Raw genomic sequence first — 15000 nt, forward strand, 5'->3', positions numbered from 1 at the left:
ACACACACCCGACAGACACACACAGACACACACACACACACACACACACACACACACACACACACACACACACACACACACACACACACACACACCCAGACAGACACACACACACACACACACACACAGACAGACACACACACACCAGACAGACAGACACACCGGACAGACACACGCACACACCAGACAGACAGACACACACACACACACCCCAGACAGACACATACCCCAGACAGACACATACACCAGACAGAGACACACATGACAGACACTCACACACACCCAGACAGAGACACACACCCAGACAGAGACACACACACACCCCAGACACACACACCCTAGACACACAGACACACACCCCAGACAGACACACCCCAGACAGACAGACACACCCCAGACAGACACACACACCCCAGACAGACACACACACACACACCCGACAGACACACACACACCCGACAGACACACACACACCCCAGACAGACACACACACCCCAGACAGACAGACAGACACACACCCCAGACAGACAGACAGACACACACACCCCAGACAGACACACACACACCAGACAGACAGATGGACAGACACACACACACACCCGACAGACACACACACACACACACATGACAGAAACACACACACACCCGACAGACAGAGACAGACACACACACACCAGACAGAGACAGACAGACACACACGAGAGACAGACACACACGCACCCGACAGACACACACGCACCCGACAGACACACACGCACCCGACAGACACACATGACACACACCCGACAGACACTTAGTTTGTCTGCATGGCGGGAAGGACGTCAACATTTGCACTGGAGGACATTCGCCAATGACTGAAAGATGCTCAAATATTGCTATAAAAAAAGACAATCACCATCATGATATACAACAGTGAAAATGGCTGTAAGTACGTACTCTGCTCTCAGAGCAGCATCAATTAAAGGCGATGGTAGACAGATGTACACATGACACATTAAGTATCCAAGTCAATGATTCACATACTTTATTAGTGCACAAACTTCATAAGGTAGTGTTTACAGTATTTGAAAAGTAAAAGCATTTGTTAACTGTGACCAGCAATGCACAGCTATAGTAATAACAATAGACATGTCAGTGTTCAGAAAAAAAACATAGTCCCTCAAAGGGTTTAAATCCTGTGTATGAATCATCATCTGCACATGGAAACTGTGCTCGAATTCGCGACACTACACAAGCGGGAAGCACCATTCGATTACCAAATCCCAGCCTTCGATTGTTATGCACCCACAACACATATGCACGGTACACCACAACCCGGTACAACCTGAAATAGAGCAATCCTGTGGTGAGACACAGCCAGACAGAGACACACACACCAGACAGACAGGGACACACACACACCAGACAGACAGAGAGACAGACAGAGACACACACACCAGACAGACAGAGAGACAGAGACACACACCAGACAGACAGAGACACAGAGACAGACAGAGACACACACCAGACAGACACACACACCAGAAAGACACACACACCCCAGACAGACACACACACCCCAGCAGACACACACCCCAGACAGACAGACACACACACACCCCAGACAGACAAACAGACACACACCCCAGATGGACAGACAGACACTCACCCCAGACAGACACACACCCCAGACAGGCAGACACACACACCCCAGACAGACAGACACACACACACACCCCAGCCAGACACACACACACACACACCCCAGGCAGACAGACAGACACACACACACACACACACACACACACACACACACACACACACACACACACACCCCAGACACACACACACACACACACACACACCCAGACAGACACACACACACACACACAGACAGACACACACACACACCCAGACAGACACACACACACACACACAGACACACACACACACACACACACACACACACACACACACACACACACCCAGACAGACACACACACACCCCAGACAGACACACACACCCAGACAGACACACACACACACCCAGACAGACACACACACACACACACACACACACACACACACACACACACACACACACACACACAGACACACACACACACACAGACACACACACACACACACACACACACACACACACACACACACACAGACACACACACACACACACACACACACAGACACACACACACACACACACACACACACACACACACACACACACACACACACACACAGACAGACACACACACAGACAGACACACACACCAGACAGACACACACACCAGACAGACAGACACACACACCAGACAGACAGACACACACACCAGACAGACACACCGACACACAGACAGACACCGACACACAGACAGACACCAACACACAGACAGACAGACAGACACCAGACACAGACACACACACACACACACACCGACAGACACACACACACACACACACACACACACACACACACACACACACACCCAGACAGACACACACATAACAGACAGACACACACATACCAGACAGACAGACAGACACACACAGACACACGCGCACACACACCCCAGACAGACACATACCCCAGACAGACACATACACCAGACAGACAGACACACACGACAGACACACACACACACACCCAGACAGAGACACACACACACCCAGACAGAGACACACACACACACACCCAGACAGAGACACACACACCCCAGACACACACACACCCCAGACACACAGACACACACCCCAGACAGACAGACACACCCCAGACAGACAGACCCACACACACCCCAGACAGACACACACACACACCCGACAGACACACACACCCGACAGACACACACACACCCGACAGACACACAAACACCCCAGACAGACACACACACCCCAGACAGACAGACAGACACACACACACCCCAGACAGACCGACAAACACCCCAGACAGACACACACACAAACCCCAGACAGACAGACACACACCCCAGACAGACACAAACATACCCCAGACAGACAGACACACACCAGACAGACAGATGGACAGACACACACACACACCCGACAGACACACACACACACACTCGACAGACACAGAGACACCCGACAGACACACACACACACCCGACAGACAGAGACAGACACACACACACCAGACAGAGACAGACAGACACACACCTGACAGACACCTGAAACACACCCGACAGACACACATGACACACACCCGACAGACACACATGACACACACCTGACAGACACTTAGTTTGTTTGCATGGTGGGAAGGACGTCAACAGTTGCACTGGAGGAATTTCGCCAATGATTGAATGATGCCCAAATATTGCTATAAAAAAGACAATCACCACCATGATATACAACAGTGAAAAAGGCTGTAAGTACGTACTCTGCTCTCAGAGCAGCATCAATTTAAGGTGATGGTAGACAGATGTACACATGACACATTAAGTATCCAAGTCAATGATTCACATACATTATTAGTGCACAATCTTCATAAGGTAGTGTTTACAGTATTTGAAAAGTAAAAGCATTTGTCAACTGTGACCAGCAATGCACAGCTATAGTAATAACAATAGACATGTCAGTGTTCAGAAAAAAATCCATAGTCCCTCAAAGGCTTTAAATCCTGTGTATGAATCATCATCTGCACATGGAAACTGTGCTCGAATTCGCAACACTACACAAGCAGGAAGCACCATTCGATTACCAAATCCCAGCCTTCGATTGTTATGTACCCACAACACATATTCACGGTACGCCACAACCCGGTACAACCTGAAATAGAGCAATCCTGTGGTGAGACACAGCCAGACAAAGACACACACACCAGACAGACAGAGACACACACACCAGACAGACAGAGAGACAGACAGAGACACACACACCAGACAGGGAGACACACAGAGAAACACACACCAGACAGACAGAGAGACAGACAGAGACACACACACCAGACAGACAGAGAGTCAGACAGAGACACACACCAGACAGACAGAGACACAGAGACAGAGACACACACCAGACAGACACACACACCAGACAGACACACACACCCCAGGCAGACACACACACCCCAGACAGGCACACACCCCAGACAGACAGACAGACACACACACCCCAGACAGACAAACAGACACACACCCCAAACAGACACACACACACACACACACCAGACAGACACATACCCCAGACAGACAGACACACACATCCCAGACAGACACACACACAGTCACACACACACACTAGCCCCCTTGCTTGCAGTCACAGTCACACACACACACACACACACACACACACACACACACACACACACACACACTAGCCCCCTTGCTTGCAGTCACAGTCACACACACACACACACTAGCCCCCTTGCTTGCAGTCACAGTCACACTCACACACACACACACACACACACACACTAGCCCCCTTGCTTGTAGTCAGACACACACACACACACACACACACACTAGCCCCCTTGCTTGCAATCACACACACACACACACACACACACACACACACACACACACACACACACACACACACACACACTAGCCCCCTTGCTTGCAGTCACACACACACACACACTAGCCCCCTTGCTTGCAGTCACACACACACTAGCCCCCTTGCTTGCAGTCACACACACACACACACACACACACACACACACACACACACACACACACACACACAAGTCCCCTTGCTTGCAGTCACACGCACACACACTAGCCCCTTGCTTGCAGTCACACGCACACACACTAGCCCCTTGTTTGCAGTCACACACACACACACTAGCCCCCTTGCTTGCAGTCAGTCACACACACACACACACACACTAGCCCCCTTGCTTGCAGTCAAACACACACACACACTAGCCCCCTTGCTTGCAGTCACAGTCACACACACACTAGCCCCATTGCTTGCAGTCACAGTCACACACACACACTAGCCCCCTTGCTTGCAGTCACAGTCACACACACACACACACACACACACACACACACACACACACACACACACACACACACACACACACTAGCCCCCTTGCTTGCAGTCACACACACACACACACACACACACACACACACACACACACACACACACACACACACACACACTAGCCCTCTTGCTTGCAGTCACACACACACTAGCCCCTTGCTTGCAGTCACACACACACACACACACACACACACACACACACACACACACACACACACACACACACACACACACACACACACATGCCCCATTGCTTGCAGTCACACACACACACATACCCACACCTGCCCCTTGCTTGCAGTCACACCCACACACACACACACACACACACACACACACACACACACACACACACACACACACACACACACACACACACACACCTGCCCCCTTGCTTGCAGACACACACACACACACACACACACACACTTGCCCCTTGCTTACAGACACACACACACACACACACACACACACACACACACACACACACACACACACACACACACCTGCCCCCTTACTTGCAGACACACACACACGCAGACACACACACACAGACTTTTAGGCCTTTTCACTAGCTGCTACTGCGTTGTCAAGACTTGTGCAGTTCTATTCTCAGCTCGATCATCTGCTATGTGGAGGCATGCGAGAATGAGGCGTGCTTGTATTGAAGCTTGTGTGGCAGGCTGGAAACGGGCATGTAAAAATAGAGTACAAAGCAGTACAGAAAAAAAGAGTTCCACTGTCTTGCGACCATTACGAGTACAAAGCAGTACCGAAAAAAAAAGAGTTCTGCTGTCTTGCGACCATTAACCCGGATAAACCGAAAGACACAAACGTTTTCAATAAAAAAAAAAAAATCTTACGATCTACACAGAAAGCGCTTCAAATTAAGTCGGAAAGTGAAACAAATGAAGCGTAGCTTAGAGGCATACAACTACTCTCGCAATTAACACGCAATTGAGGACAACGTGGTTTCAGTGTACTCCAACTATAAAAAGTTCGGAAACCTACTGAACAAAGACTACTTAGCTAAACACATCCTAAATTTAAGTAATACATACACAACATTTAACATCCCCCTACCTTCCGACTTGACGAATTCACAAACAAAACCGAACGGAGCACAACAATGAAAATAACCAGCCAAACTTATAAAATATTATCTAAAAGCGACAGCAATATTACAAAATAAAAACTGCGGGCCACAGTTATAAGCATTAATTCTATTAGTGTGCACTAAAAAAAAGGAAAATTTGTCAAGGATAGGAACAAACATACTGTAAAATTACACAAAGACTTACCTTAACTGTGAATTATTCCAACGATGGAGAAAAACGCTGACAATACACACTTGTTGCTAGTCCTTCACACGAAATGGAGCCGACAGGATTCACTTCAATGTAAAAGAAGTTCCACACAGCAGCTAATCCCTTTTATTAAGAAAATAGTGGGCTGGCCAAGGCAGAGATGACATCACAATGTGGGTGGATCACAGGGGCTTCAATACAGCATGCTAATAAGGTGGTGTTTTCGTCACTTTGGGGGAGGAAACGTCCTTGGATGTACTCGAGGAGCTATGGCAGATGTGACATCATTATTTCTGAGCCGGAAAGAGGTTTTTCAGTTGTTTTTTAAAACGGAAACTAATATAGTACAGAGGGTTAGGAAGGTAAGCTGTAAAACAGTTTAGATGATTTTATATCAAAGCTGCAGTTATTATTGTTTTTGGCCTGTAGCACATAAGGGGGACTTAAGGAAACAGCAGATAGAGCTAGTGGATTTGATATCCCGTTGTTTTCCTTTAAACAATCCCTGGAAGAGCCACTTCTCTGAAATCATGTAACCTGAGGCTAGCCACTGGCTTCATCCTTGAGGCTTGATGCCCAACAGGAGTGATGTCACCTCCAAGGGTGGCACCTCCACTGACGCTGGGAATTACACGCCATCAAGCTCACAAGTCTTATCTGCAAAGTATTGGAACACATTTAACTGACCTGGTAAACTATGACATTAAAAGTGTAACCAGGGTAGACCTGCAGCAGTTTAGTTTTGTCAACAGCTGATCCTGTCTAATTAATCTGGTTAACTTCTTTGAAAGTGCAACATAAGCTGTTGACCAAGGTCATGCTGACTACATGGCCATGGAATTTGATACCATACTCCATGCTAGCATAGTTAGTAAGCCTAATGCATTACAATGGATCCCTGTGTGGTAAGGTGCATATCAAATCAGTTAAAGAACAAAACCCTTATGGTGCGTATATCAGGTACCTCATCAAAGAGAATGAATGCAACCAGTGAAGTCTGACATGGCTCTGTACTTGGAGACATTTTACCTGATATTTATTTTTTGATCTCTAGACAACAAAGCATGAACTCTAGTTAACCAAATTTGCCGATGACTATAAACCGGGAGTCATTGACTAGTCACCCTCTGATACCCAATCACCACAACATGGCCATATACTTGTAAATACCTGGTGTGCTAAAATGGGCTTACATTAAATGGTAAAACAGTTGAAAATATCTTTCCTTCCCACCTGCACTCATTTGAACCTCTGTAGATTTTCACATTTTAATCTGGTTTTCCATTCTAGTGTTGTAATTGAAAAATTAAAGCTTTGTCTGCCAAATTAAAGACTTTTCGTAGACAGTATCACACAGGGTTCAAGATATCACTGTCTTGATCTGTTGTGAATATTGATATTTTGAAACTTCAATAAGAATGCCAAATTACTTGATGGTTTTGTTTACAACTGCTTGAAATACAGTGTATGTGTGAATTCCTTTATTGTAGATGCAGGCATGTGGCATAGAAGTAGCAAATTATGACTGGAACTTATTCCTGGATAAAAATCTGGCAAACTGAAAAACTTAAATAGAATCTGCACTAAACAAAAGAGTAACCATGTTTAGCTGTAAAGTACATGGAATAAGCACCCCTGTAAAGTTGCTCACAATATTTGAATAATAATGTATAATACTCTGAATATTAGGGGTGATTTACAAACATCACATCTGGTGCTGTCATGGGTATTCTTTCTATCTATCTATCTATCTATCTATCTATCTATCTATCTATCTATCTATATATCTATCTATCTATCTATCTACCTTTGTGTTCTGGGTAAGTACCCTGGTCTATTGACCCTTTTCAGGCATGAGCTGAACCTTAGATAAGGCAATGTACAAGAAGTAAATGGTTCCAACTAGTGGTATTATACTCTACAAACAAGTCAAACGTTACAAAAGAAACAGTACACATTAAAATTTACATAACTGTTAGGAATACTGTGATACAAATTTTTGAAAAATACAAGCAGAATGCATTCAGGAACAACATTTTATAGCAAACTGCAACACACAACAAAGGGAATACAATGTTGAAAATGAGAAGTACAGGAATAAAACATTCTGTGGAAATATCATCTACAACAAAATCAATTACACTTGTGGAAATCAGTGATTAAGTAACTGTTTCCATATTGTTGGGAGTTCACTAGGGTTCTGTGCTGAAATGTATACTTTTCTGAAGTAAAAACCAATAATAAAGGATTCTGCTTGACTTAATTTGCAGATGACTGCAAGCTTAACTTGGGCATCCTGCAGGAAGGTTTGCCCCAAATAAATAACTAGTGCCAAAATCATGCACTGAAGCTAAATGTCAAAAAATGCATTATTGTATCCTTTGGAAAGTTATCTACCCCAGAAAAGAACCACATTGTCAATATGGCCCTAAGAGTTGAGCCAGTTCTTTAGGATTTGGAAAGTTATGTGGACAGTGTCCTTACTTTTGACAAACATCCATCCATTGTTGTAAGAAAGTCTTTCTGTAGTACACAGGAACACAGCTTATAAACAGAAGGAGTGTGTCAAGATCTAGGGGTGTCATTGTTCCTCTTTACTCAGCCCTCATTAGACAAGTCATTGAATTTAATGACCCTTTAGTGTATCTCTGTCCAGACACATGCAACAACTGGAATATCTTAGAGATAACTTACTTAAAGGATACAAGGCCTAAACAACATTTTCTACATGGACCGATTCAAAGCCCTATCACTATACTCAAAATCCTACAGACTGCTAAGATGTGAACTGTGTCTGGCATGCAAGGCATCCTCAGACCCAATACAGATGAATTTATAACACTTCAGCAAGATAAATGGCATAAGAAATATTTGTTCTAAAGATCTAAACCTTCTTCTGCAACATCAACAGAATGGTTTGGAGGGGCAGGTATGTCTCGCAGAGGATACCGCTACTCTGGAATAGACTTCCCATGCACTTAAAACAAAGTTAGTCCCTGTCCATATTCAAGCACAGCTTGGATCTATGAATGGAAAACAAAAAATTTACCCCAGTACTACCCCCTTGCTATTAATAGACAGAGGCAGCTTTTAAATGCTTTATCCTATGCATGTGTCCCCTCAAATTATCAACAGTATCCAGTTATTCTCATTAGGGGTAGGAAAAATAATTATTGACCATGGGATGGGTAAGGCCAATCTATAACTATATGGGATAGGTATATTCAAGCTAAAAAAGAGAAATTTGCTGGGCTTAAAATAGCCTATAAGACAAGCTTGCCTACTACTTACCTATAAACCTAAGAACCTATGGACTGACAGGCATAACCACACAAGAATTTGATTAATTCTATGAAAATTGTGTGGTATATTGTTACAAATAAACACAATTGCTGTGTGAAATTTACATGTAAGTATCCCTGAGAGTCATACATTTACTCTGTGTTCAATACCTCATTGTTTCTTGCCCTAGCTAATCTGATGAAACTCAGACTATTTTTTTTTTTATAATTTTACAATCAGCAGTGTTGGTCCCCTTAAATATTAAGTTTAAACAGATAACTAGAGCATTCTTCATTTCACTTCTTAATTACAGTATTGGTATTCTGGGAATTCTGAAATTATAAATGCAAGGTATCTTTGACCTTAAGGAATAGTTATTTCTGACTGTTAATTTTAAATGTTCAAAAACATTTACAATATAAAATAAAATGTGCTAACACTTTAAAACATTTTTGTTGCAGTCAGCTTTATAACATGGCATTACATAGTTAAGTATGGCATGGCAGAGGATTGGTTTATATGGTATAGTATGACATGATAAGGTCTGAGATGGCACAGAGTGCAGTGGTCTGTTAGGTTGTGGTATATTTAAGTAATAATCCATAACTGGGTGTGGGTATATCAGGGTTTACCTGTTGTTGGTATGGTTTGATCATGAGTGCAAACCCTGAGTGATTAAGCAAAGACAATTTGGGTAAATCCTGATATACCCACAAACAGGAGTAGATTATTGCTATCATACAATTACATTATTTAAGAAGGAAATTGATTACCTATCTTAAATATGTCTTTGTATAAGAGCATATATATGTATAACAGTCTTCTTCCCCATTGTCTTCTATGGGCTGATGTACTGCACATGTGTGTGGGACTTGCATTCTCACATTTACAATGTACATCAGTATAGTATAGAATAAACAAGGGAGAAAAGAGAATCCCAGTTGCTGTTTTTTTTTGCCACTGTTTAAAATACATGGTTTTAATAGAGACAGTGCATAAATGCAAGAAAAATCTGGTATGTTTCTATTTCTTTACTTTTGCATAGCATACTTGATTTTTCTGGTATTTTACTATGTCTTCCAGTATATATCAATAGAAAGTCTGGCAGCTCAATGGTACCAAAGCAGCCAGACTTTTTTCTTTTGGTATAGGCTCAATTTACAATGGGCACTCTGGTTGGGTTATCCAATCAGGATGCACATTTTGGAATACTAATGACCTTTTATTGTATAATAATGTATAATATCTTACAACATAGTAAGGAACGGTTAAAAGTAGCATGATGTGGTGCCGTATAGGATGGCATAATATGTTATAGTTTACTGTACCATATTACAATAAATCACAGTACATTATGCTATGGCATGGTATGGTATGATACTGTAAGGTATGGTTTGGTATGGTACATTATGGTATGGTATGGTTTGGTTTGGTGTGGTATGGTAATGTATGGAATGGTATGCTGCAGTACAGTATGGCATGCATAGCATGGTATGGTATAACATGGAGTGCATATTATGGTATGGTAATACATAGTAAAGTGCAACATAATATTGATCAGTATGTCATGCATGGTATGATATGGCATGACACTCATGCCATATCAAACTATACCATACTATGACATGATATGATATATGATATGATATGATTGTTTGGCATGGCATGTATGTTATGTTATGGTATTATGTTGTGTGACTGGGTACATGAGGAGTTACTGCTCATACTTGTTTCATGTGTCACATCTGAAGTGGACTGAAGAACTCAAGTTAACAAAGGCAATTAGGCTAGAGAGAGGACAAATCTTGGAGTGCTGTAAGCTATAGTACTCATAATGGTAATGGATCACATGTACTCACCCAGTGCATAGGAATACTTCATAACAGCTTGTAATGACTGCCAAGAGAAGGATAAATGTATGTTGTTAGCAATTTGCATGCTCTGGAAGATCAGAAAAAAGTGATTGTGACATTATTGCCGCATGGCATCACCACCACTGAATACCTGAAATCAAGGCATCATGATGATTGACAGACAACAAGGAAAGATCTCTGCAAACTGACAGTATTAGTCATTTTTTAATCCCTTTTAATTTTATGACCTTATGCTCAGTTTCAGGTTTGTACAAGGTGACTTTGCAACTTTGTCTCCTTAAATTGTTAAATCTGTCATGCATTTTGCAAAATTGAGGCTGAAGTAACTATATCCTGACTACAGGACAGAACTCATAGCTTTAATCATTTTTGCTATATAAAAGGACATAAGGCAAAATGTAAAACATTTTTCCATAGAAAGTGAATGCATGCAAGTGCATTTTTCATGTACTCCAAGTAAATTTGGACATCTGGGATTGAGATAGCATTGGAAGTATGTATAAATGAATTAAGGTGCACTGGCAGACTTGATCAGTCATATAAAGCTAGGTACTGCAATCTGTATCAAGCCTTTCTTAGCCCACTGTTTTGTTTTAATCATATCTGAGATGTTTTTCTTTATGTTGTCTGACGTGTTTAACAGCACCTAAAACTCAATGTAGTTTTAGAGACAGTTGGTAATAATCACCAACAATAATATTTCATGGTTTGCTTAGTGATTTCAATCAAGAAAAGGCCTCTTTAAGGAAAACATGATTTGCTCATGTTATGATTGCAATGCCAGTCTCCAATGTTTTGACATGTTTGTATGCTGTCTCTAACCCTCCTTTTTAATGTTCTATAACCGAATTATTCAAATAAAATGATGACTATTTTACTGAAATTGTGTAAATATTGATCATACATCACAGACTTGCCATTTACATTAGTCAGTAAAATAGCTGATGCTTTTTGGGAAGTTTTAGAGGTCTCTTCAGAGTCTAGCTTTAGTATGTCTTTGTTAACAGCATCTCAATAATGCCATTGTTTGAGAGAAACATTCCACATATGGACCCTGTTGAGGTAACATAACATTTTTGTTTTGCTATAAAAGTGCAAGCTTTCCTTTCACATATCTTTGTCATAGGGAGAATGTCTTGATATTTTACATGCTTGCCAAGTGAAACCTCATTAAATAGCAATACTAGATCTTGCTAGGAATTCAGAAAATCCCCATTTGTGTGCATATCTGCATGTGTGTATCTGTTTGTGTGTGTGTGTGTGTGGGGGGGGGGGTCTACTTCTAAACTTTGAAGTTTCAAAACTTCAAATTTCTTATGGTTGATACCATAAGATCAAAGTTTTGAAATTTTGAAATGTAAATAAAAAAATAAATAAAGAAAGAAAAAAATAGTTTTTAACATTTTTGCAGGGGGGAAGCCCCCCTGCACCCCCACACCCCATGCTAATTAAATATACCAACTTCTAAATTGCACTACAGTGAGGAAAACAGTAACTATACCGTTCTGCACACCCCCCGCTAATTAAATATATCAACTCCTAAATCACACTACAGCGAGCAAAACAATAAATATACCATTCTGTGCTGTATGGTGATCTCCATTGAAATGGTTCAAGGTTTCAAAACTTCGATCTTATGGTCTTGACCATAAGAAATTCAAAGTTTGAAATGTTGAAATTTAGAAGTAGACCCATGTGTGGGTGCATGTGCATGCACATGTCTATGTGTTTACTTGAATTTGTTTGTTGGCTATGGAAAGCTTCTTAAGCTGCTTACAATGTTTTGTATAAATTAATGATAGAACAGGTATTGTTAACAGTAAGTCTGATGGTGTTAAAATAGTCAAAGTATACAGTTATAAAAATGTACTGAAACCTAAAGAGAACCACAATGCCTTGTGCTGAGACAAGAAACCATGTACTTAACAGCAGCACTTCATATAAATAGCAAAATTATAGGACATGATGAGATTACAGAAAATACAATATATGTGTTTTTTTAACATATCACAGCTGTCTTATGAAATCTTTTGCCATTTCAGATGTTACAGACATGATGTCTATTTCATGGATGACACAGCTGTTTGTAAATTACAACTCCTAAAATCAAGAGCAAACTTTGAACTTCAGAATAGTTTCATTCGTGGTTCCAAGGAAGACTTTTCTAGTGTGTGCTAATTTGTTCAGAACTGCCCATCTGATTCCTATTAAGCCTGAAAGTGTTTATAGACTGCTTGCCAGGAGTGGATAATGGCATACCCTACTTACGCTATTTCCTCCACTTCTGATTTATATTTTGAAATGAACTGAGTACTGTTTTGAATTAGGCAATATGGAATTCATATTAAAAGTCAGAGAGAGAGAAAACCCACCCCTCCCATAAACATATGACATGCTGCCAAATGTGACAATTCTGAGGCTGGCCAATATGAAATTGAAAACATGCAAACTGTGCAACAGAATATGAAAATAACTTGCTGCAATTATCGCCTTATTCCTCCCATCAGTGTAAATATGTTGCAATAGTAAGCAGTTTACTTGTTGATACAAGCAGCAGAAGTCAAGGTACTGTCAACAAATCATGTTGCAGCTTTGAATTACAGTGTTTGTGGAAGTACTCAATTGACTGAAGGAGAAAAAACTGCCAGGACTCATAATTGATGAAGTGCTTTTATGTTCGCAACTGTGGGCTTGAAATTATTTCAGTTTTATCCCTTGTAAGTACCCCTGCTCTTCTTTTCATGGTGGCATTCACATCCCAAGGACAAAATCCAAGCCATAGAGCTTTAAAAATAGAGATTATTAACATTTTAAAAAACTGTAATGCAAGAAATGCAAAATATGGAATATTTTGTCTGTTTAGGTACTCATGCAAATAAAGTAGTATTCAGATAAATATGACTTGTGAATAAACTGTAAGTAAATAGAATATTTTGCTGAGAATGAGTATATTATCTGATCATGCAGTGTTTCACAGCCTTGAGTCTATAATCCCTTTTACTTTGCACTGGACAGTCACATGTTTTCATCTGCTCCCTTTTAGTTCCCTAATGAGGATCAGTGTACGAATACTTTTGCCACCTAGGAGAAGCAGCCTAAAATTTGTAGATAGGTGGGTAGAAGATAACCCTATTTCCTTCTTCACAGTAATACGATCCTGCAGCAGGTCATAGATGAAGAACACATAGGAGTTTCTACTAAAGTTGGAGGGGGGGGGAGGTTTAACATGACTGCTATTGTGCTAGCCACTGTACTGAGTGATTTATTAGCAAGTACAATATCTCTTCCCTGTTTAACAAAATCAGTTCTGCTAGATGTGATCTGCCTCTGCACAAATTATTGACAATCGTTTGGCCTCTGATTTTCAGAATTTTTTTTTGCGTATGTTCATCAAGGAACGTATTGGAAAACGTGCCTCCAAATAAGTAGCAATTTCTCCTTGTGTGGTCCAGAAACTAATCCCATTTATAAATAATTGACTCCGTCACTTAAATGGACCACCATACTAAAATATGCTAATGATGCAT

Source organism: Protopterus annectens, chromosome 4.part1 (genome assembly GCF_019279795.1).
Source record: "Protopterus annectens isolate FY-2018-M chromosome 4.part1, PAN1.0, whole genome shotgun sequence".
Classification (NCBI taxonomy): domain Eukaryota; kingdom Metazoa; phylum Chordata; order Ceratodontiformes; family Protopteridae; genus Protopterus; species Protopterus annectens.